This window comes from Arachis hypogaea, chromosome 3, assembly GCF_003086295.3.
Source record: "Arachis hypogaea cultivar Tifrunner chromosome 3, arahy.Tifrunner.gnm2.J5K5, whole genome shotgun sequence".
Lineage (NCBI taxonomy): Eukaryota > Viridiplantae > Streptophyta > Magnoliopsida > Fabales > Fabaceae > Arachis > Arachis hypogaea.
The window spans coordinates 83,145,593-83,168,624 of record NC_092038.1 but is presented as its reverse complement, the minus strand read 5'-3'; positions in this window follow the sequence as shown (position 1 = coordinate 83,168,624).

The window sequence follows — 23,032 nt, the reverse complement described above, 5'->3', positions numbered from 1 at the left end:
TCGCGTGACCCGCGCGGACGCGTGACAGAGGCCACGCACCAGAAATTGCAGAAAATGCTCATAGCAGATTCTGAAGCCCTTTTTGGCCCAAATCCAAGTCCATAATCCATAGACCAGAGGTTATGAAGTGAGGGAATGCATCCATTCAAAGTGTTGAGACATTTTTAGTTACTTTCTATGATTTAGATCTAGTTTTGAGAGAGGTTCTCTCCTCTCTCTCTTTAGGATTAGGATTTAGGATTTAGGACTTCTCTTAGTTTTAGGAGTGACTCTCAATCCCAGGTTCAATGTTCTTTTTCTCTATGTTATTTCTTATTTTCAGACATTTGAATGCTTGCTTGTATTAGTTATGTTGCCTATTTGGCCTATGCCACTTTCATGATGATTTTCTTATTTAATGATATTTGAGGTATTTCAGTTTAATATTGATTTCTTTACTTATGCCATTGATTCTTCCCAATCTGAAGACGCTTTTATTCTAGTAGATTTAATTTCCTTCCTTTTGGTCTTGGTTAAGAAATCAGTAACTCAGGAGTTATCTTAGCTCAAGATAATTGATAACTGTTATCTTTGCTAATTGAACTGAACTTCAATAATCCCAACCTTTTCTTAGGAAATAAATAGGATTCGAAGGTCTAACTAATTAGTCCCTTGACTTTCCTTTGATCTGGCAAAGGTCAACTAAGTGGAATTAAGATTCAACTTTCATTATTATTGCTAAGAATAACAAAGTTTGGACTTCCAATTTCTCATACCTTGCCAAAAGTTTGCTTTACAGTATTTATTTATTCTAATTGCTATTTAAATTAATTGCCATATCCACTCCTCATTCTTGAAACCCTAAATTTACAATCTCCATAACCAATAATAAGAACATACTTCCCTGCAATTCCTTGAGAAGACGACTCGAGGTTTAAATACTTCGGTTATCAATTTATTTAGGGGTTTGTTACTTGTGACAACCAAAACGTTTGTATGAAAGGACTTTTGTTGGTTTAGAAGCTATACTTGCAATGGGAATTTATTCTGAATTCTAGACCACGCAAAAGTTCTCTCATCAGTCAGCTACCAAATTCCTGAAACTTGTATTAGTGACTGAGTGCCATTATCTGTGGTGATAGAGTAAGGAACCCCAAACCTTGTGATAATGTTTCTATATAGAAACTTCCGACTTCTTTGGGCGGTGGCAGTAGCTAGGGGCTCTGCCTCAATCCACTTTGTGAAATAGTCTACCCTTACAATGAGGAACTTGACTTGTCCCGACCCCTGGGGGAAGGTCCGAGGAGGTCGAGCCCCCACTTTGCGAATGGCCAGGGCGATGTCACACTGATGAGCTCTTCTGCTGGAGCGATGTGGAAGTTAGCATGCATCTGACATGGTGGGCATGTCTTGACGAACTCTGTCACTTCTTTTTGTAAGGTTGGCCAGAAGAATCCAGCTCGGAGTACCTTTCTGGAGAGAGGTCGTGCCCCGAGATGGTTGCCACACATACCACTGTGTATTTCTTCTAGGACTTCCTTTGTGTTGGAGGTCAGTACACATTTTAGGAGGGGTGTTAAAATTCCTCTCCTATATAGGATGTTGCCTACCATGGTGTAGTACTGTGCTTCTCGTACTAGCCTTTTTGCCTCCTTTTTATTGGCGGGAAATGTCTTAGACTTAAGGTATTTAATTATGGAGGTCATCCATCCCTGATCCTGGTCTGATATGGTTAGGACCTTTTTTTCCTCCAAAATTGATGGATTTTACAATGTCTCTTGGATGAGGCTTCTATTGTTGCACCCTGGTTTGGTGCTGGCTAGTATTGAAAGTGCATCAGCTCGGGCATTCTATTCCCGATGTATATGTTGGACCTCATATTCCCCGATCTGTCCGTGCAGTTCTCTAGTTTTGTCCAGATATTTCTTCATGGTGGGATCCTTAGCTTGGTAGCTCCCCTCTATTTGTGAGGTAACTACTTGTGAATCGCTGAAGATGGTAAGCTTTTGAACTGCAACCTCCTTAGCCAGCCTTAAACCAGCCAATAATGCCTCACACTCAGCCTGATTATTTGAGGCAGGGAATTCAAATTTTAGTGAGAGTTCAATTTGGATTCCCTGATCGCTTTCTATTATTATACCTGCGCCACTCCCAGCTTTGTTTGAAGAGCCATCCACATAGAGATTCCATTTTGTTGGAGTTCCCAGGGTGTCAGTGTACTCGGTAATGAAGTTGGTCAGATATTTTGACTTGATGGCTGTCCGAGCTTCATATTGAAGATCAAATTTGGATAACTCGACTGCCCACTTTAGGATTCTTCCAGTTAAGTCTATCTTCTGTAGGATGCTTTTTATGGGCTGGTTGGTCTGAACCTTGATAGTGTGAGCTTGAAAGTACAGGCAAAGTCGTTAAGAAGTGAGTATGAGAGCGTAGGCAAACATTTTTCTATCTTTTAGTAGTTTCGTTCGGCCCCCTGTAGAGCTTTGTTGATGAAGTAGATGGGTTGTTACCCACTTTCGTCTTCTCTGACTAGTGCTGAGTGTATTGCTCAACTTCCCACTGCGTCGTATAATATGAGTGCTTCTCCTTCCCATGGTTGGGTAAGAATGGGTGGTTTCCCCAAGAATTTTTTGAAATCGTGGAAGGCTTCCTCGCACTCTATTGTCCATTCAAACCTTTTTCCCTTCCTTAATGTTGCGTAAAAGGGGAGAGATCTTATGGCTGACTCGGCTAAAAACCTAGACAGGGCTGCCAGTCTTCCATTGAGCTATTGTACCTCTTTGACACAGCTCAGAGTTTTCATGTCGCGTATGGCCCGGCATTTATCCGGGTTCACCTCGATTCCTCTTTGTGTGAGCATGAAGCCCAAGATTTTGCCAGCCTCTACCGCGAAGGTGCATTTTGCAGGATTAAATCGCATACCATGCTTTCTTATAGTGTCAAACATTTGGTGAGGTCCGACAACAATGATTCCTCCTCACTTTGAATTTTTACTAGCATGTCGTCTACGTAAACCTACATGAGTTTCCCGATATGGTCAGCAAAGACCTTGTTCATCAGTCTTTGGTAGGTAGCTCCTTCATTCTTGAGTCCGAAGGGCATGACTATATAGCAATAGTTTTCCTTTGGGGTTAGGAACGATGTCTTCTCTTGACCAGGTGGGTACAATGGGATTTGGTTGTATCCTGAATAAGCATCCATGAAGGAGAGGTACTTGTATCCGGAAGAGGCATCTACTAGAGTGTCTATATTTGGAAGTGGGTAGGGGTCTTTTGGGCAGGCCTTATTGAGCTCGACGTAGTCAGTGCACATCCGCCACTTTCCATTTGACTTTTTTACCAATATAACATTGGCTAGCCATAGTGGGTACTTGACCTCCCTTATGATTCATGCCTCCAGTAAGGCTTGTACCTGCTCTTCCACAGCTTGGGACCTTTCCGGGCCGAGCTTCCTACGCTTCTGTTGTACTGGACGAGATCCTGGATATACTGCCAATTTGTGGCACATTAGTTTGGGATCTATGCTTGGCATGTCTGTGGCCTTCCATGCGAAGAGGTCGGTGTTATCCTTTAGGAACTGTATTAGAGGCTCCTTTAAGTCTCCCTTTAAGTTTGCTCCAATATTTGTTGTTTTATTGTGGGCATCTGATGAATCTTATTCACTACCCCCTTTCAAAATTTAGTGAACGAGTTCTTCTGGCAAGCGCACCAGAATTATTGCAAAGTAATAACCCACAGAGGAGTGGGATCATATCCACAGAGATTGGCAAGCTCAAGTAGCTTTAATTGATTGGTGAATTAGTCAAGCGGATCAATAATAATGTGAGGTGCAGAATTATAAATGGCATAAATGTAAATGACTAGAATATAAAGAAAAGCATTAAAGTGTAGGAATGGAAATTACAGAATGTAAATTGCTGAATCATAAATGACTTGAATGTAAATAGAAATAGGGAATTGTTGAAAATAAAATTGAGCTATAAAGAAATGGATAGATGAGAATGGAGAATTCATTGAGATTGGGAGATGTTGTCTCTTTGGATTAAATCTAGCTTAGATCTCCTTCAATCATGCAACTCACTGACCTCTTGGCAATCATGATTGATTGAGCCCCAATCCCTTGGTGACTCAATCTCTCAGATCTTGATCAATAGCCAATTCCTGAGTCTAATTGCTCATGAAGAGAGATATGCTTGGTCCCTGATTATACCACACACCTTTGTAGATTCAGATTGAGGGGGGATTATATGTCACGTATCCCATCACCAAAACCCATAATCTACTCAAATGTGAGAAGGGATTCCAAGCATGATTTCATGTTTCCTTTCCCAAGGTTCCCATGAAACCCAATTGCATTCAATCTCTTTCCCAAGATGATTGAATATTAAACATTAAGCACGAAATTCCAGCAGCAAATCAAGAGAAGATGAAGAGAAGAAGAATTTCACTGTTATCAATCCATTAAGTACAACAAAGCTCCCTCTCTCAATGAGAGGAAAATTAGCTACTCATAGCTTAAAAAGTACTCAAAAGTGGAATGTAAAAGTGGATCTAGAACTAACTGCTTAACCCCTTATTTAGTACTCTTTTGGGGTATATATACTACTCCTAGTGAAAATAAAAGAATTACAAAAGTGAAAAAGGAAAATTACATTTTGGAGGGAAAGAAAGCACTTAATAAATGTGACCCCTTAGCTGGCGTGTGGTTGGCGCTTCTCAGGCATGTCACGTGCCTAAATGGCTTGGCGTGCCACACTCAATCCTTCAAGTGGCACGCTCGTCCCTCTTTCAACCTTGGCGTGCCACGCCTTCGAGCTCAAGTGGCGCGCCCTTTGACTCCTCCACTTTCCTTGCTTATGTAAATTTGAACTGGCGTGCCTCACCTAAAAGCTGGCGTGCCACGCCCTTATTATGTGCTTGGTTGAGTTCTCTGGAAAGTTGCACTAGCGTGGCACGCCCAGGGTCTGGCGTGCCACGCCCTTGTTATGTAATTGGCCCCTCTGCTTGGCATGCCATGCCACAAACTCAAGTGGCACGCCCAGTCTTCTCTTGCCTCTGAATGGAATTGGCGTGCCACGCCTTGTTGCTCAAGTGGCACGCCTAAGTGAAGAATAGTCATTGGAGTGCCACGCCTTCGAGCTCAAGTGGCATGCCTATTGTAATTGGCTTCTTCCACACCTTCTGGAAAGTTATACCAGCGTGCCACGCCTGAAGGTTGGCGTGCCACGCCCATGATCTTGTGTTGTTCCAGTAAGTGGCGTGCCACGCCTTGACCTTCAAGTGGCACGCCAAAGTGAGTTTTTGGGCCTAGCGTGCCACGCCTTCGACACTAAGTGGCATGCCCAGATCTTGCTTGTGATGTATGGCGTGCCACGCTTGGTTGCTCAAGTGGCACGCCAAAGTGAGATTGAGAGGTTGGCGTGGCACGCCTTCGACTTCAAGTGGCACGCCCATGATGGTTGATGGATTTAGCGTGCCACGCCCTTCATGTGTTCCTCTTCTTTGCTCTCTGGGATTTATTACTAGCGTGCCACGCCCAGTTCTTGGCGTGCCACGCCCTCATGCATGCTTGGTTCTCCCTTCTGGAATTTAGTACTGGCGTGCCACGCTGGTGCACGAAAATTACATCACACTATGTAATTCCGCACAACTAACCAGCAAGTGCACTGGGTCGTCCAAGTAATACCTTACGTGAGTAAAGGTCGAATCCCACGGAGATTGTTGGCTTGAAGTAACCTACGGTTATCCTGTAACTCTTAGTTAGGATATAATATCAATAATGATTCTTAGTTTTAATTGTAAAAAGTGAAAGTACATAAAATAAATAATTGTAACGCAATAATGGAGAATATGTTGGAGTTTTGGAGATGCTTTGTATTCTGAATTCCTATAACATAATGCTTTCTCACTTTCAAACATGCATGGCTCCTTCCATGGCAAGCTGTATGTAGGGGGTCACCGTTGTCAATGGCTACTTCCCATCCTCTCAGTGAAAATGGTCCAAATGCTCTGTCACAGCACGGCTAATCATTTGTTGGTTCTCGATCATGTCGGAATAGGATCCATTGATCGTTTTGCGTCTGTCACTACGCCCAACACTCACGAATTTGAAGCTTGTCACAGTCATCCAATTCTCGAATCCTACTTGGAATACCACAGACAAGGTTTAAACCTTCCGGATTCTCAAGGATGCCGTCAGTGGATTCTAGTCTATACCATGAAGATTCTGATTAAGGAATCTAAGAGATACTCATTCAATCTAATGTTGAACAGAGGTGATTATCAGGCACATGTTCATGGATTGAGGAAGGTGATGAGTGTCACGGATCATCATCTTCTTCATCGTGAAGCACGAATGAACATCTTATATAGGAACAAGCGTGTTTGAATGGAAAACAGAAATAATTGCATTAATTCATCGAGACGCTGCAGAGCTCCTTGATGAGCGGATATTTTATACGCTTTTTGGGGGTAATTTCATGTAGATTTTAGTATGTTTTAATTAGCTTTTAGTAGAATATTATTAGTTTTTAGGCAAAAATCATATTTCTGGACTTTACTATGAGTTGTGTGTTTTTCATGTAGATTTTAGTATGTTTTTCTGTGTCATTCTGAAAAGCTTACCTGAGAAGCTTAAAGATCCCGGGAGCTTTATGATACCATGCACATTAGAAGGTACTTGTACCAAGCAAGCTTTATGTGATCTTGGGGCAAGTATCAACCTAATACCTGCATCTACTATCAGAAAGCTTGGTTTGACTGAAGAAATCAAACCAACCAGGATATGTCTTCAACTTGCTGATGGCTCCATTAAATACCCATCAGGAGTGATTGAAGACATGATTGTCAAGGTTGGGCCATTTGCCTTTCCTACTGACTTTGTGGTGCTGGAAAAGGAGGAGCACAAGAGTGCAACTCTCGTTCTAGGAAGACCTTTCCTAGCAACTGGCCGAACCCTCATTGACGTCCAAAAAGGGGAAGTAACCTTGAGAGTCAATGAGGAGGAGTTCAAGTTGAATGTTGTCAAAGCCATGCAACACACAGACACCCCAAATGACTGCATAAGTGTTGATATTATTGACTCTCTGGTAAGAGAGGTCAATATGGCTGAGAATCTCGAATCAGAGCTAGAGGACATCTTTAAAGATGTTTAGCCTGATCTGGAGGAATCAGAGAGAATAGTAGAACCTCTGAAAATCCCTCAGGAAGAGGAGAAACCTCTTAAACCCGAAGTCAAACCATTACCACCATCCCTAAAATATGTATTCCTGGGAGAAGGTGACACATTTCCTATAATCATAAGCTCTACCTTAGAGCCACAGGAAGAGGAAGCACTAATTCAAGTGCTAAGGACACACAAGACAACTCTTGGGTGGTCCATCAGTGATCTCAAGGGCATTAGCCCAGCCAGATGCATGCACAAGATCTTACTGGAGGGTGACGCCAAGCCAGTGGTTCAACAACAAATGCGGCTGAATCCAGCCATGAAGGAGGTGGTGCAGAAAGAGGTCACTAAGTTACTAGAGGCTGGGATTATTTATCTTATTTCTGATAGCCCCTGGGTAAGCCCTGTCCAAGTCGTCCCTAAGAAAGGCAGCATGACAGTGGTTCATAATGAAAAAAATGAACTGGTTCCTACAAGAACAGTTACTGGGTGGCGTATGTGTATTGATTATAGAAGGCTCAATACAACTACCAGAAAGGATCATTTTCCTTTACCATTCATAGACCAGATGCTAGAACGACTGGCAGGTCATGAATACTACTGCTTCCTGGATGGATATTCAGGTTATAATCAAATTACAGTAGATCCAAAAGATCAAGAGAAAACGGCATTCACATGTCCATCTGGAGTATTTGGATACAGAAGGATGCCATTTGGCCTGTGCAATGCACCTGCAACCTTTCAGAGGTGCATGCTCTCAATTTTCTCTGATATGGTGGAAAAATTTTTGGAAGTCTTCATGGATGACTTTTCAGTATTTGGAGACTCATTCAGCTCCTGTCTTGACCATCTAGCACTTGTTCTAAAGAGATGCCAAGAGACTAACCTGGTTTTAAACTGGGAAAAATGTCACTTTATGGTGACTGAAGGAATTGTCCTTGGGCACAAAATCTCGAACAAGGGAATAGAGGTGGATCAAGCTAAGGTAGAGGTAATTGAAAAATTACCACCACCTGCCAATGTTAAGGCAATTAGAAGCTTTCTGGGGCATGCAGGATTCTATAGGAGGTTTATAAAGGATTTTTTCAAAAATCGCCAAACCTCTGAGCAACCTGCTAGCTGCTGACACGCCATTTATCTTTGATAAAGAGTGTCTGCAGGCATTTGAGACTCTGAAAGCTAAATTGGTCACAGCACCAATCATCTCTACACCAGACTCGACATTACCATTTGAATTGATGTGTGATGCCAGTGACCATGCCATTGGTGCAGTATTGGGACAGAGGCATGACAAGCTTCTGCATGTTATTTACTATGACAGTCGTGTTCTAAATGATGCACAAAAAAATTACACAACCACAGAAAAAGAGCTGCTTGCAGTGGTTTACGCCATTGACAAGTTCAGATCCTATTTGGTAGGATCAAAAGTGATTGTGTACACTGATCATGCTGCTCTTAAATATCTACTCACAAAGCAGTATTCAAAACCCAGACTCATCAGATGGGTGTTGCTTCTGCAAGAGTTTGATATAGAAATAAGAGACAGAAAAGGGACAGAGAATCAAGTAGCAGATCACCTGTCCCGAATAGAACCAGTAGAAGGGGCGTCCTTCCCTCTCACTGAGATCTCTGAAACCTTTTCGGATGAGCAACTCTTTGCCATTCAGGAAGTGCCATGGTTTGCAGACATTGCAAACTACAAGGCAGTGAGATTCATACCCAAAGAGTACAGTAGGCAGCAATCAAAGAAATTGATCACGGATGCAAAGTATTATCTTTGGGATGAACCATATCTCTTCAAGAGATGTGCAGACGGAGTAATCCGTAGATGTGTGCCTAAAGAAGAAGCGCAGAAGATCCTATGGCACTACCATGGATCACAGTATGGAGGACACTTTGGAAGTGAGCGAACAGCCACAAGAGTCCTCCAATGTGGCTTCTACTGGCCTACTCTCTATAAAGATTCCCGAGTGTTTGTACTTAATTGTGACAGTTGCCAAAGATCTGGCAATCTGCCTCACAGTTATGCCATGCCTCAACAAGGGATCTTGGAGATTGAGTTGTTTGATGTATGGGGTATTGACTTCATGGGACCTTTCCCACCATCATACTCAAACACTTACATCCTGGTGGCAGTGGATTATGTATCCAAATGGGTAGAGGCTATCGCAACACCCACTAATGACACTAAAACAGTGTTAAAATTCCTCCAGAAACACATCTTCAGCAGATTTGGTACCCCTAGAGTATTAATCAGTGATGGGGGCACTCATTTTTGCAATAAACAGCTTTACTCTGCTTTGGTTCGTTATGGAGTTAGCCACAGGGTAGCTACTCCATATCACCCACAGACTAATGGGCAAGCTGAAGTCTCAAACAGACAACTCAAAAGAATCCTGGAACGGACTATAATTAACCGTAGAAGGGATTGGGCAAGAAGCTTGGATGATGCCCTGTGGGCATACAGAACAGCATTCAAGACCCCTATAGGGACCTCTCCATACCAGCTTGTGTATGGAAAGGCATGTCACTTGCCAGTGGAACTGGAGCATAAGGCCTACTGGGCAACCATGTTCCTGAACCTTGATGCCAAGTTAGCTGGAGAAAAACGCTTGCTCCAGTTAAATGAGCTAGAGGAATTTAGACTCAATGCTTTCGAAAATGCAAAAATTTACAAAGAGAAAGCAAAAAGATGGCATGATAAGAAATTGTCATCCAGAGTCTTTGAGCCGGGGCAGAAAGTTCTGCTATTCAATTCTAGGCTCAAATTATTCCCCGGGAAATTAAAGTCCCGGTGGAGAGGTCCATATGTGATTACAAGTGTATCACCATATGGATACGTAGAGCTTCAGGATAACGACTCTAACAAAAAGTTCATTGTTAATGGACAGAGAATTAAACATTATCTTGAAAGTAATCTTGAGCAAGAATGCTCAAAACTGAGACTTGATTAGAGCTCAGTAATAGTCCAGCTAAAGACAATAAAGAAGCGCTTGCTGGGAGGCAACCCAGCCATTTACAAAGTTTATTTACTAATTAAATAAATTTCCTTTTCTTTACAGGTATGTGTCAAGTATCTTCAAAAGGTAAAATAGCAATTGTTTGAGTTCACAGAGTTACAGGGGAATCTGGAAGCTCACTAGCGTTGAAAAGCCAATGAGAAACGTTTTGGGCGTTGAACGCCCAAAAGAAGCATCCACTGGGCGTTAAACGGCAGTAAGGGTAGCCATCTAGGCGTTAAACGCCAGAAAGGAGCATCTTCTGGGCGTTGAACGCCAGAAAGAAGCACCTTCTGGGCGTTTAACGCCAGATTGACAGCGTCCTGGGCGTTCAGAAAAACGCCCAGTGACAAAGGACTTCCTGGCGTTCAACGCCAGAAAGAAGCAGCAGCTGGGCGTTGAACACCCAGGAGAAGCATCAATTGGGCGTTAAACGCCCAAAACATGCAGCGTTTGGGCGTTTAACGCCAGGATGGTAGGGAGGAGGTAAAATTCGTTTTTCGTCAAAAAATTTTCTAATTTTTATGTTTTAATTCATGATTTCTTGCATAAACATGTTTCCAAATATCATCCTTCAATTTCAAAAATTTTAATCCTAATTTCTAAAATCTCTAATTTCTGAAATCCCTATTTCAAAGATTTTACATGCATCTTAATCCATAAAGACAATTGATTTTCAATCCAATCCAACTCTTTTTCCAAGCTCTTTCCCAACTTAATTATCGTTTAAAATCTTTTTCAAATTATAAATTTCAAATTTATTTTTAAATATTATTCATATATTTTTAAATTATATCCTTTTCTTGTCATATTTATCTTTTATAAATCATATCTTTTATCTTATATCTTTTTCTTATTTTCGAATACCCACCCCCTCCCTTTATATCCACTTTCGGCGCCCCTCTCATCGTCCACCATTCCACACTTGCTCTCCTCCTATTCCTCTTCTTTCTTTTCTTTTGCTTGAGGACAAGCAAACCTCTAAGTTTGGTGTGCTTATCCGTGATCACAAAAACATTCTCACTTTGATCATGGCCCCTAAAGGAAAACAACCCAACCCAAGAGGCAAGAAAGAGAATATTCCAAAGCCACTTTGGAATAAAGGGAAGTTCTTAACTAAAGAACATTCAGACCATTACTACAAAATAATGAGTCACAGATCAGTGATCCCGGAAGTCAAGTTTGATCTGAAGGAAGATGAATATCCGGAGATCCAAGAACAGATTCGAAACAGGAACTGGGAAATCCTAGCTAATCCTGAAACGAAAGTGGGAAGGAACATGGTTCAGGAGTTCTATGCTAATCTATGGTAGACAGACAGGCAAAGAATAATTTGAGCTGCCCTCTATGACCATCGGACCTTAGTCAGAGGAAAGATTGTTCATACCCATCCTGACAAAATCAGGGAGATCTTTAAGCTTCCTCAACTAAAAGATGACCCAGACTCCTTTAATAGGAGAATGATGAGGGTAAATAAAGGTCTAGACAAGATTCTAGAGGATATATGCATCCCGAAGCCAGGTGGACCACCAGCACGACTGGCATCCCAAATCAACTCAAAAGAGAAGATCTCAAACCAGTAGCTAGAGGCTGGCTGGATTTCATTGGGCGTTCCATATTGCCCACCAGCAACCGTTCTGAAGTTACCATTAAAAGAGCAGTGATGATTCACTGCATCATGTTGGGAAAAGAAGTAGAAGTCCATCAACTAATCTCGTGTGAACTATACAAAATAGCAAACAGGAATTCCAAGGATGCCAGATTGGCCTATCCAAGCTTAATTTCTATGCTCTGCAGAGATGCCGGAGTGAAGATGGGAATAACAGAGTATATCTCAGTTGAAAGGCCAATCACTAGAATATCAATGGACAGACAACAGCTGCAGGATGATCCAATCAAGAGGAGAGCACAGGAAGTCCTCCCAGAACTTTCTCAATTCGAATATTGGGAACATATTGAAGCATCTATTTCCAAATTGCAAGAAGCTATGAACCAAACAAAGGAAGAACAGAACAATCAAAGCAGCATGCTTTGCAAACTACTTAAGGAACAAGAAGAGCAAGGGTGTGATTTAAGGGAGCTGAAGCGCCAGAAATTAATCCTTGAAGGACCAAGCATCCCACAGATCAGAGGAACATCTACTTCCCAAAACACAGGTTGTTGAGTTCTAATGTTAAGCTTTAACTCTGTGATAGTGTTATTATAGAAATTTACCTTAGGGGATATATATAGTAGTAGTAGTAGTAATTAGTATATCTATTCTAGTTTTATTTCCAATTAAGTTATAATTTATTTTTTTCATTATCATTAGGCATGAATAAAATAGTAGATAATTAGAATAAAAAAGTAATTTATTTTTTTTTTGAGTTCTAAATAATAAAAATTATAATTAACTATATGTGGTGGCAACACTTTTTGTTCTCTGAATGAATGCTTGAACAGTGCATAATTTTTATCTTGAATTTTATGAATATTGGCTCCTGAAAGAATGAGGAACACGAAAAATATTATTGATGATCTGAAAAATCATGAAATTGATTCTTGAAGCAAGAAAAAGCAGTGAAAAAAATTTTTTTTACAAGAAATCATTGGATCAAGAAAAGGAATAAAAGCCAACAGCCCTTAAAACCAAAAGGCAAGGGTGAAAAGGATCCAAGGCTTTGAGCATCAGTGGAGAGGAGGGCCCAAGGAAGTAATTCCAGGCCTAAGCGGCTAAATCAAGCTGTCCCTAACCATGTGCTTGTGGCATGCAGGTCCAAGTGAAAAGCTTGAGACTGAGTGGTTAAAGTCATGATCCAAAGCAAAAAGAGTGTGCTTAAGAGCTCTGGACACCTCTAACTGGGGACTTTAGCAAAGCTGAGTCACAATCTGAAAAGGTTCACCCAGTCATGTGTCTGTGGCATTTATGTATCCGGTGGTAATACTGGAAAACAAAGTGCTTAGGGCCACGGCCAAGACTCATAAAGTAACTGTGTTCAAGAATCAACATACTACACTAGGAGAATCAATAATACTATCTGAATTCTGAGTTCCTATGGATGCCAATCATTCTGAATTTCAAAGGATAAAGGGGGATGCCAAAACTATTCAGAAACAAAAAGCTACAAGCCCCCTCATCTAATAAGAATCTGAGCTCCACTTAAAAACTCTAAAATATTATTACTTCTTAATTTCTTTTAATCCTATTTTATTTATCTAGTTGCTTGAGGACAAGCAACAGTTTAAGTTTGGTGTTGTGATGAGCGGATATTTTATACGCTTTTTGGGGGTAATTTCATGTAGATTTTAGTATGTTTTAATTAGTTTTTAGTAGAATATTATTAGTTTTTAGGCAAAAATCATATTTCTGGACTTTACTATGAGTTTGTGTGTTTTTCTGTGATTTCAGGTAATTTCTGGCTGAAATTGAGGGAGCTGAGCAAAAATCTGAGTTAGGCTTAAAAAGGACTGCTGATGTTGTTGGATCCTGACCTTCCTGCACTCGGAATGGATTTTCTGGAGCTACAGGAGCCAAATTGGCGTTGGAAAGTAGACATCCGGGGCTTTCCAGCAATATATAATAGTCCATACTTTGCACGAAGATAGACGACGTAACTTGGCATTGAACGCCAAGTACATGCTGCTGTCTGGAGTTAAACGCCAGAAACACGTCATGATCCGGAGTTGAACACCCAAAACACGTTATAACTTGGAGTTCAACTCCAAGAAAATCCTCAGCTCGTGGATAGCTTTAGTCTCAGCCCCAGCACACACCAAGTGGGCCCCAGAAGTGGATTTCTGCACCAATTATCTTAGTTTACTCATATTCTGTAAACCTAGGTTACTAGTTTACTATTTAAACAACTTTTAGAGACTTATCTTGTACCTCATGACATTTTCAGATCTGAATTTTATACACTTTGACGGCATGAGTCTCTAAACTCCATTGTTGGGGGTGAGGAGCTTTGCAGCGTCTCAATGAATTAATGCAATTGTTTCTATTTCATTCAAACGTGTGTGTGTTCCTATCTAAGATGTTCATTCGCGCTTAATTGCGAAGGAGGTGATGATCCGTGACACTCATCACCTTCCTCAGTCCATGAACATGTGCCTGACAAACACCTCCGTTCTACATCAGAATCTTTGTGGTATAAGCTAGAACTGATGGCGGCCATTCTTGAGGATCCGGAAAGTCTAAACCTTGTCTGTGGTATTCCGAGTAGGATTCAAGGATTGAATGGCTGTGACGAGCTTCAAACTCGCGATTGCTGGGCGTGATGACAAACGCAAAAGGATCAATGGATCCTATTCCAACATGATCGAGAACCAACAGCTGATTAGCCGTGCTGTGACAGAGCATCTGGACCGTTTTCACTGAGAGGATGGGAAGTAGCCATTGACAATGGTGACACCCTACATACAGCTTGCCATGGATGGAACTTTACAAACAATTGAGTTGAATATTACATTGCAGAAATTCAGAGGACAAAGCATCTCCAAAACTCCAACAGATTCTTCATTAATAAAGTAACAATTACTTATTCCAAATACTTTTACTTCTTACAATTAAATCCAAATAACCTTATTGACATCCTGACTAAGATCAATAAAATAAATATAGCTTGCTTCAAACCAATAATCTCCGTGGGATCGACCCTTACTCACGTAAGGTATTACTTGGACGACCCAGTGCACTTGCTGGTTAGTTGTACGGATTGCAAATTCGTGCACCACTCCTCACCCCCAACAATGGAGTTTAGAGACTCATGCCATCAAAAGGTACAAAGTTCAGATCTAAAAATCTCATGAGATACAAAATAAGTCTCTAAAAGTTGTTTAAATACTAAACTAGTAACCTATGTTTACAGAAAATGAGTAAACTAAGATGGATAGTGCAGAAATCCACTTCTGGGGCCCACTTGGTGTGTGCTGGGGCTGAGACTTAAGCTTCTCATGTGCTTGGACTGTTTCTGGAGTTGAACGCCAGGTTGTAACCTGTTTCCGGCGCTGAACTCCAACCTGCAACCTGTTTCTGGCGCTGAACGCCAGAATGCAACATGGAACTGGCGTTAAACGCCAGTTTACGTCATTTATCTTCGCGCAAAGTATGGACTATTATATATTGCTGGAAAGCCCTAGATGTCTACTTTCCAACCCAATTGAGAGTGCGCCATTTGGACTCCTATAGCTCCAAACAATCCATTCCGAGTGAAGGGAGGTCAGAATCCAATAGCATCAGCAGTCCTTTTTCAGTCTAAATCAGATTTTTGCTCAGCTCCCTCAATTTCAACCAGAAAATACCTGAAATCACAGAAAAACACACAAACTCATAGTAAAGTCCAGAAATATGAATTTTGCCTAAAAACTAATAAAAATATACTAAAAACTAACTAAAAGACACTAAAATCTACATGAAATTACCCCCAAAAAGCGTATAAAATATACGCTCATCACACGCCAATACATTTTTGTGGCATTTGCCCTCAAGTGACATGCCAGTTTCACACGCCCAGCTTCTTGCTTGTCTTCTTCCCATTTTTGATACCTTTTTTTCACCTGCAATTTAGCACAACTCATCTTCAAAGTAGTGTACCATAATATTCATCAATTAATGCATGAATCGTACTGATCAAATGAGATTTGTGCTCTTTTATGGTCTTTTTATGCAAGAAAGAAAGGTAAATGATGCAAGTCATCATCATCCCCATTATGGACTTCTTCGATCTGGCCTTCAGGTTGCGGTCGAAGTTCCTCGCGAGCTCGAATTCCCCCGAGTTTGATGGTGTTGATTTCCTCCCCTTTGGGATCACCTTTAAGGTTTATACGTTCATTGTAACAACATCGCGCAATCTTTTGGAAATTTCATGCACAGATGTGGAGTGGAGACTATTGTGGCGAGCTGGTTTAGCGTTGTCCGACCTATTAGGGCGTTATAAGCTGAGCTCACATCGACTACTATGTAGTCTATGTTAAGTGTCCTAGACCGAGTTCTTTTTCCAAAGGTTGTGTATAGTGAGATATATCCAATTGGTTGGATTGGAGTGTCTCCCAGTCTGAACAAGATATTCGGATATGATCTGAGCTCTTTATCTTGCAAACCGAGCTTGTCAAAGGCGGATTTAAACAAGATATCCGTGGAGCTTCCTTGGTCTACCAGTGTTTGGTGGAGATTAGCGTTGGTGAGTATGATAGTAATGACCATGGAATCATCGTGTCCCGGTATGATGCCTGTTGCGTCTTCTTGGGTAAAGGTAATAGTGGGGAGGTTGAGCGACCTGTCCCCTTCTCCGACATGATATTCCTCTTTAAGGTGTCTTTGGCGGGCTGATTTAGAAATCCCTCCTCCTGCGAATCCCCCGTTTATCATATGAACATGTCTCTTAGGGGTGTGAGGTGGGGGTTTGGTTCGTCCAACCTCTTCATCCCTCCTTCTTTTGTGTTTGATTGGGCAAGGTGGGAGATTTTCTCAGTGTTGCATATCTCCCTGTATACATCCACAATGGACACTCTTAGTGGAGTGTAGTTGTGGTATTTTCTAGGTTTTTCAGTAAGCTAGTCTTCTTTTTTCCCGGACTCTTTAGCCTTGTCTCGAGGAGGGTAGGAGAATCGGAATTTTGAATTTTCTCCTAGTTGAGAGTTATCTTCCATGTTAATATACTCTTTTGCTCGTTCTTGTACCTCGTTCAGGGACGTTGGGTGCTTTTTGGATATTGAGTGGCTAAAAGGTCCTTCTCATAGGTCATTGATGAGGCCCATTATAGCTGCTTCTGTTGGCAAACTCTGTATGTCTAGACATGCCTTATTAAATCTTTCCATGTAGTTGCGGAGGCTCTCCTGATGTCCTTGCTTAATCCCTAACAGGCTTGGGGCATGTTTGGCTTTGTCTTTTTAGATGGATAATCTAGCTAGGAACATTTTGGCGAGGTCATCGAAGCTTGTTATTGACTTTGATGGCAAGCTATCAAACCACTTTATTGCCATTTTGGTTAAGGTGGTCGGGAAAGCTTTGCAGCGAATTGCATCTCAGGCATTAATGAGCGGATAATTTATACGTTTTTTGGCATTATTTTTAGGTAGTTTTTAGTAGGATCTAGCTACTTTTAGGGATGTTTTCATTAGTTTTTATGCAAAATTCACATTTCTGGACTTTACTATGAGTTTGTGTGTTATTCTAGGATTTCAGGTATTTTCTGGATGAAATTGAGGGACCTGAGCAAAAATCAGATTCAGGCTGACAAAGGACTGCTGATGCTATTGGATTCTGACCTCTCTGCACTCGAAATGGATTTTCTGGAGTTACAGAACTCTAAATGGCGCACTCTTAACTGCGTTAGAAAGTAGACATCCAGAGCTTTCCAGCAATATTTAGACGATGCAAATTGGCGTCCAACGCCAGTTCCATGCTACATTCTGGAGTAAAACGCTAGAAACACGTCACGAACCAGAGTTAAATGCTAAAAACACGTTACAACTTGGCGTTTAACTCCAAGAAAAGCCTCTGCATGTGTAAAGCTCAAGCTCAGCCTAAGCACATACCAAGTGGGCCCCATAAGTGGATTTTTGCACTTAGACTTATTTTTGTAAACCCTAGTGCTAGTTTAGTATAAATAGAACTTTTTACTATTGTACTAGTGTCGAATCTTTTGACGTCTAATCTTTTGACCATTCGGTCTTTTGATCATTCAAAGGGGGGCGGGCTGGCCATTCGGCCATGCCTGGACCATCACTTATGTATTTTCAACGGTGGAGTTTCTACACACCATAGATTAAGGGTGTGGAGTGTAACAACCCTGATTTTCGAGTACGCGAGATCTTATCTGAAAGTACGGATTTCTCCAGAGGATCAGTAAGGGGAGAACCTCTGATATATCATCAAGTATTTCAATCCTCATTGTCATTATGTCATCTTTAAGCTATAACCTTTTTCAAGGGAAGCTCGATAACGCAGTCACGAAGAACATAGTTTTTGAACCGTATCAGTTAAGAGTTTTGATCCGGTTTTTCGTAAATAGTCTCAGTTTAACGAACCGGACTCGGTTCATGAGAGAAGAGAGATAATAGGGTAATATTATCATTATATTAGTATTATAAGCTGCTTGAATAATATTATAAGGTTACCTGGTCAGTTTTAGTTAAAAACAGAAAATCAGTTTAACCGGGTTCACAATTTACTCGTGCAATTTAGCACCAGCACTCTCTGATGACATTAGCAATGCTAAGGCCTCATCATACATGTTTTATTCTCATAATAAATATGTTACTAGTATCATTTATGCTAGTAGCTCAGAAAATAATTTTTAGAGATGTTTTCACAAGTGTTCCGATACACCTAGTTTTAGTAGTTATACACCTGAGATATTTTAATATTATTTTAATCCACCTCCAAGCCAACCAATCACAACTCACCCTACACCCTCCAAAACCCCCAAGGCTGGTTCATTTGCTCCTTGTGGCCGAAATTTCCAAGAGAGAAAAAGAGAGAAAAGTTCTTAGTTCCAAATACTCAAAGCTTGATTTCTGCTGAACTAAAACTCAAATCAAAATTCCAATCCGACCAAAATGATCCTCTCTTCTTTCTCCACATGATCATATGACTTATTAAGGCTGGAATCAAAGTGAGTTGGCTGCACCATCTCTCTTTTGATTCGGTTTCAAGGAAACATGATCAAACATGTGTTTTCTTGATGTCATTCCTTAGGAATCATGCTTAACTTGACTTGAGGGCCAAGAAACATGACTTTCCAGCATATCTAAGGTTAGAAATCACTTCCTAACATGTTGAGTGAGATTTGGTTAGTTGAGAGTTTTGGATTTAAAGTTGTTCTTGATGTGATGTAGGAGGAAGAAGTGCTAAAGGACCACCTGAAAGTCTAACTGAATTAGGAGCAGCAAAATCAGGTAGGGTGTCATGAAATTAATCTTGATTATTTGTGTTTGAATTGTATGAATGTTGTATGATTTGGATGTGCTAAAAATTGGTTTCATATATGATTGATTCTTGGTGAAAATTTGGTGAAATTTTGATGAAATTTGATGAAATTCAAGCTTTAAAGTTCATGTTCTTGGGGAAGCTGGAAAAATGAAACCCTAGGCTTAAATTGAAGATCAATTTGTGTTAAAATCATGTAGAAAAGATGGGGTTTTAGTGGCTGCTAATTTATTATGAATTATTGTAAGAATCGGTTGCTGAAAAGACTGAAAAACGGGTAAAAACAGAGAAAGAATCTGAAGAATTTATGAAGAACATGAAGAACACTTTGAGTGAGATGAAGAATAATAAAGAACAGGCTTTAGATCCTTAAAAGGGCAAGGAAGTAAAATTTTTGGTGTTTAAGGGGTTATTTGGTAATTTCTGAAAGTTAGGGTGGTTAAAGTAGAAATATTAAAAGTTACCGGGGTAAAAAGTGAATTTTAAAGGTAAAAAGGTAAAGGAAGGTTAATTTTCGAAAATTTAATAATAAAATAATAAATAATAATAAAATATTAAATAATAATATTTATTAAAAATAATATTTTAATAAAAATGATAAAATAATGCGAAAAAGGCAGTTTTCTGTAAAAGCTTTAGAAAGACAACTTTAAGTGCAGAATCTCATAATTACCTTCATAAAACACTTAGGAAGTGGTAAGAACATATTAGTGAGGCAAAGATAACAGAAAGATAAAAGCTAAAGAAAAGATAAAAAACACAAAGAAGAAGTTTGTAAAGTTTTAACAACAGAAAAATAGACAGAGACTAGCGAACGAACTAGGGCAACATAGTTGGACTAGGGTTAGGTATAATATGAAAAGTTAAACTGTTTTAGTATAGACTTAATGAACCTATACTTGGGACAGGCTAACTATTCATATCGAGATTTACATAAGCTTTAAATACACATGTTAAACAGAGGAATCAGAGCAGAGTAAAGAGATTAAGAGCAGAGGACTTATTGAAAAGTTAATTGTTGCTTGAGGCAACCCAAGAGATATTGTTTGCTTATTCGTTGCTTAATGCAACCCAAGAGATAATGTTTATTTATCTGTTGCTTAAAGCAACCCAAGAGCTTTTGTAGGGAAACTAGGATACCTACAGCAATTTTCCGTTCCCAATAGTATATTTCCTGTGAGTAGAAAGCAGAGGCTATCTCAATAGAGCTGCTAATAATTATATGCGCATTTATTTGAACGGAAAATCGTATCCGGGAAATCGTGAACTCGTGACCGGATAAATGTCGGGAAATGCAGGTGGTAACCGACACATGATCTCATGGCATGTACTAGGGCTAGACATGCATCATTCTTGTCTACGCATCATTCTCTGTTGTTTTCCTTCTTGTGTGTGAACTATTTCTGTATGTTTGTCTGCTTGAGTGCTATGTCTGTGCTTTATTTCCTTTTGTTCTTCTGTTTGTGTTTTGTTTTCTATTTTTCTATCTATTTATAACTACTGTTTACTACTTTACTGTATTCTAATATCCATCTGCTAATCGAAATCGAATAAATGAATGTAACTAACAACCCCGACCCTACTAAGAACTCCCCAGTTCTTACCCCTTCTCTCCCTTCTTCCCCCTCAGATGGAGACGGGCGTGATATTCTATGAGTTTGAGGACCCCTATGTCTACGAGAATCCGATACATCACAGTTACTTCATCATGGGATTGGAGCCTCGTATTAGACGATACACGTTACCTAATCGAGCTTTTCAACATCCTTTGTCTAGCCCGCATTTGGACCCCGATGCTCCTTACGACTTTCCCTTATCCTGGTTACATCCTGACGCACCTGTACATCCTTTTCCTGATGATCCTGAGCATCCTATACCAGCTCAACCTTTGAATGAGGTGGAACCTGAGCCTATCATTCCTAATGAGCCCGAGTTAGCTAGTGACTACATACCGGTGATACCACCAGAGTGGGACTTTCCCCCTGAGCCGATCCCTACTTTTCCACAGCCCGATGAGCCAGCACCACCAGACGGTGGGGTAGCCCCTATATACGCGAACAGACCTGTGCTCGCGAATGGTTTTGTACATAGTGACAGTAGTGTTTCTGGTGGATCTGAGGGTTTAGCTGTAGCTGCGGATGATGAGGAGGAAGAGGATCCTGAGATAGAGATAAAGCAGGATGAGGAGATGGACGAGCCTCACGGTGATTCTCCGAATGGCCACATGTAGATATAGTCTGACAACAGAAGGGGTATTCTTTTGGTGACACTCTAGTCTAACATTATCTATTAGTTAGTCTCTCACTTGTGTTAGTACACCCGAGAGCTAGGAGCTATATAGTGGTTAGGCTAGCCTGGGCGCCAGTTTAGCGGCTTTTTGTATGGGCCAGGCCCTAGGAGTGTCGTGTATATATTAGCTACGTAGGATGACGAGGATGTAAACTGACTTGATCTTGTGTAAACGCTACATGTTTGTTATAGTGTATATGATGTATATTATCAGTTATATTTCTATGTTTCTTTATGCTACTTTCCTTTTACTCTCAATGTATGCTTGATTATTTTATCTCTTCTCCGCAAGGAATAAAAAAAAGTTACTCATAAAATTGGCATCGTTCTAACAAGGAACATGCTCATATATTAAATTTTATTTAATAATTAGGAAGGATAAGTTAGTAACACTTAGCTTCTTGTATGACCATGGCATACTGGGAGTTGGGTCGTTACAATTTGGTATCAGAGCAGTTCGTTCCCAATAGAGCCTGGGGAGTGGACTGACTGTGCTTCATTGCACACTCTGTTGTGTGTCTCAATCTTATAGGATATCTATGTGATATGTGTTGCATGATTGTCTCTGTGTTTTCATTCTGGGAATGTTCATACTTGACTTGAATTGTTAAGACTGATCACCTTAATAATGATTGTTTGGTGTGAATAGGACCACGATGGGTTCACAGAGACGAGGCGTACAGGAAGGAATTCCTAATGTTAACCACGAGAGGGAACAGGAAACGTTTATGACGACTATGAACGTTGTGGCTGAGGCAGTGCGCGAGGCTGCAGTAGCAGCGACTAGGACTGTTGAACGTCTTGGGGTGAGAAACGGGAATGAGAATGAACATGGAGAAGATAGTGGAAATGATGAGAATAACTTGGGGCATCTCGAAAGACCTATGACCCTTGCGACTTTTCTGAAGGTTAAACCACCTAAGTTTAAAGGTACACTCGTTGCGACTGATGCTGACAATTAGTTTTGAGCTATCGAATGATCACTGCGAGCACATCATGTTCTGGAAGGCCAACACGTGGAGTTCGCTACTTATATGCTAGAAGGAGAAGCTGAGCATTGGTGGAAGGGGATACAACGACTGTTGCAACAAGATGAAGGCGATGTTCCTTGGAATACTTTTAAGGATGAATTTTATAAGAAGTATTTTCCGAGGGCAACTCGTGATGCTAAGGAGATGGAACTTATGCAGCTGAAACAGGGTAACACAACTATTGCAGAATATGCCCGTAAGTTTGATGACTTGTGCCGTTTCTCCAAGATTTGCCAAGGGAATCCTGCTGATTTTGAAGAATGGAAGTGCTTAAATTTCGAAGGGGGTATTCGTGAGGATCTGATGAGTTCAGTAGTCCCATTGGAGATACGAGATTTTGCTGAGCTGGTTAATAAGTGTAAGTTAGTGGAAGAATGTGCTAAGAAGGTAATTGCATCTAAAGCAAGTCGTCAAGAATTTCCACCAAGGAACTACAATAGTTATAATTGCCAACCACGAAGGACAAACTTCAAGACACTTGGTGTGCCACAGCGAAGGAATCCACAAGTTGGTAATGCTCCTGCTCGCCCTATAGGTGGAAACGGAGGTAGACCAAGGCAAGATAATGGTAAATGACCCCAACAGGCACAGGTGAATGCTGCATGTAGGCAGTGTGGGAAAGATCATGGTAATAGACCCTGCTTGTTTGGAACATCCAAGTG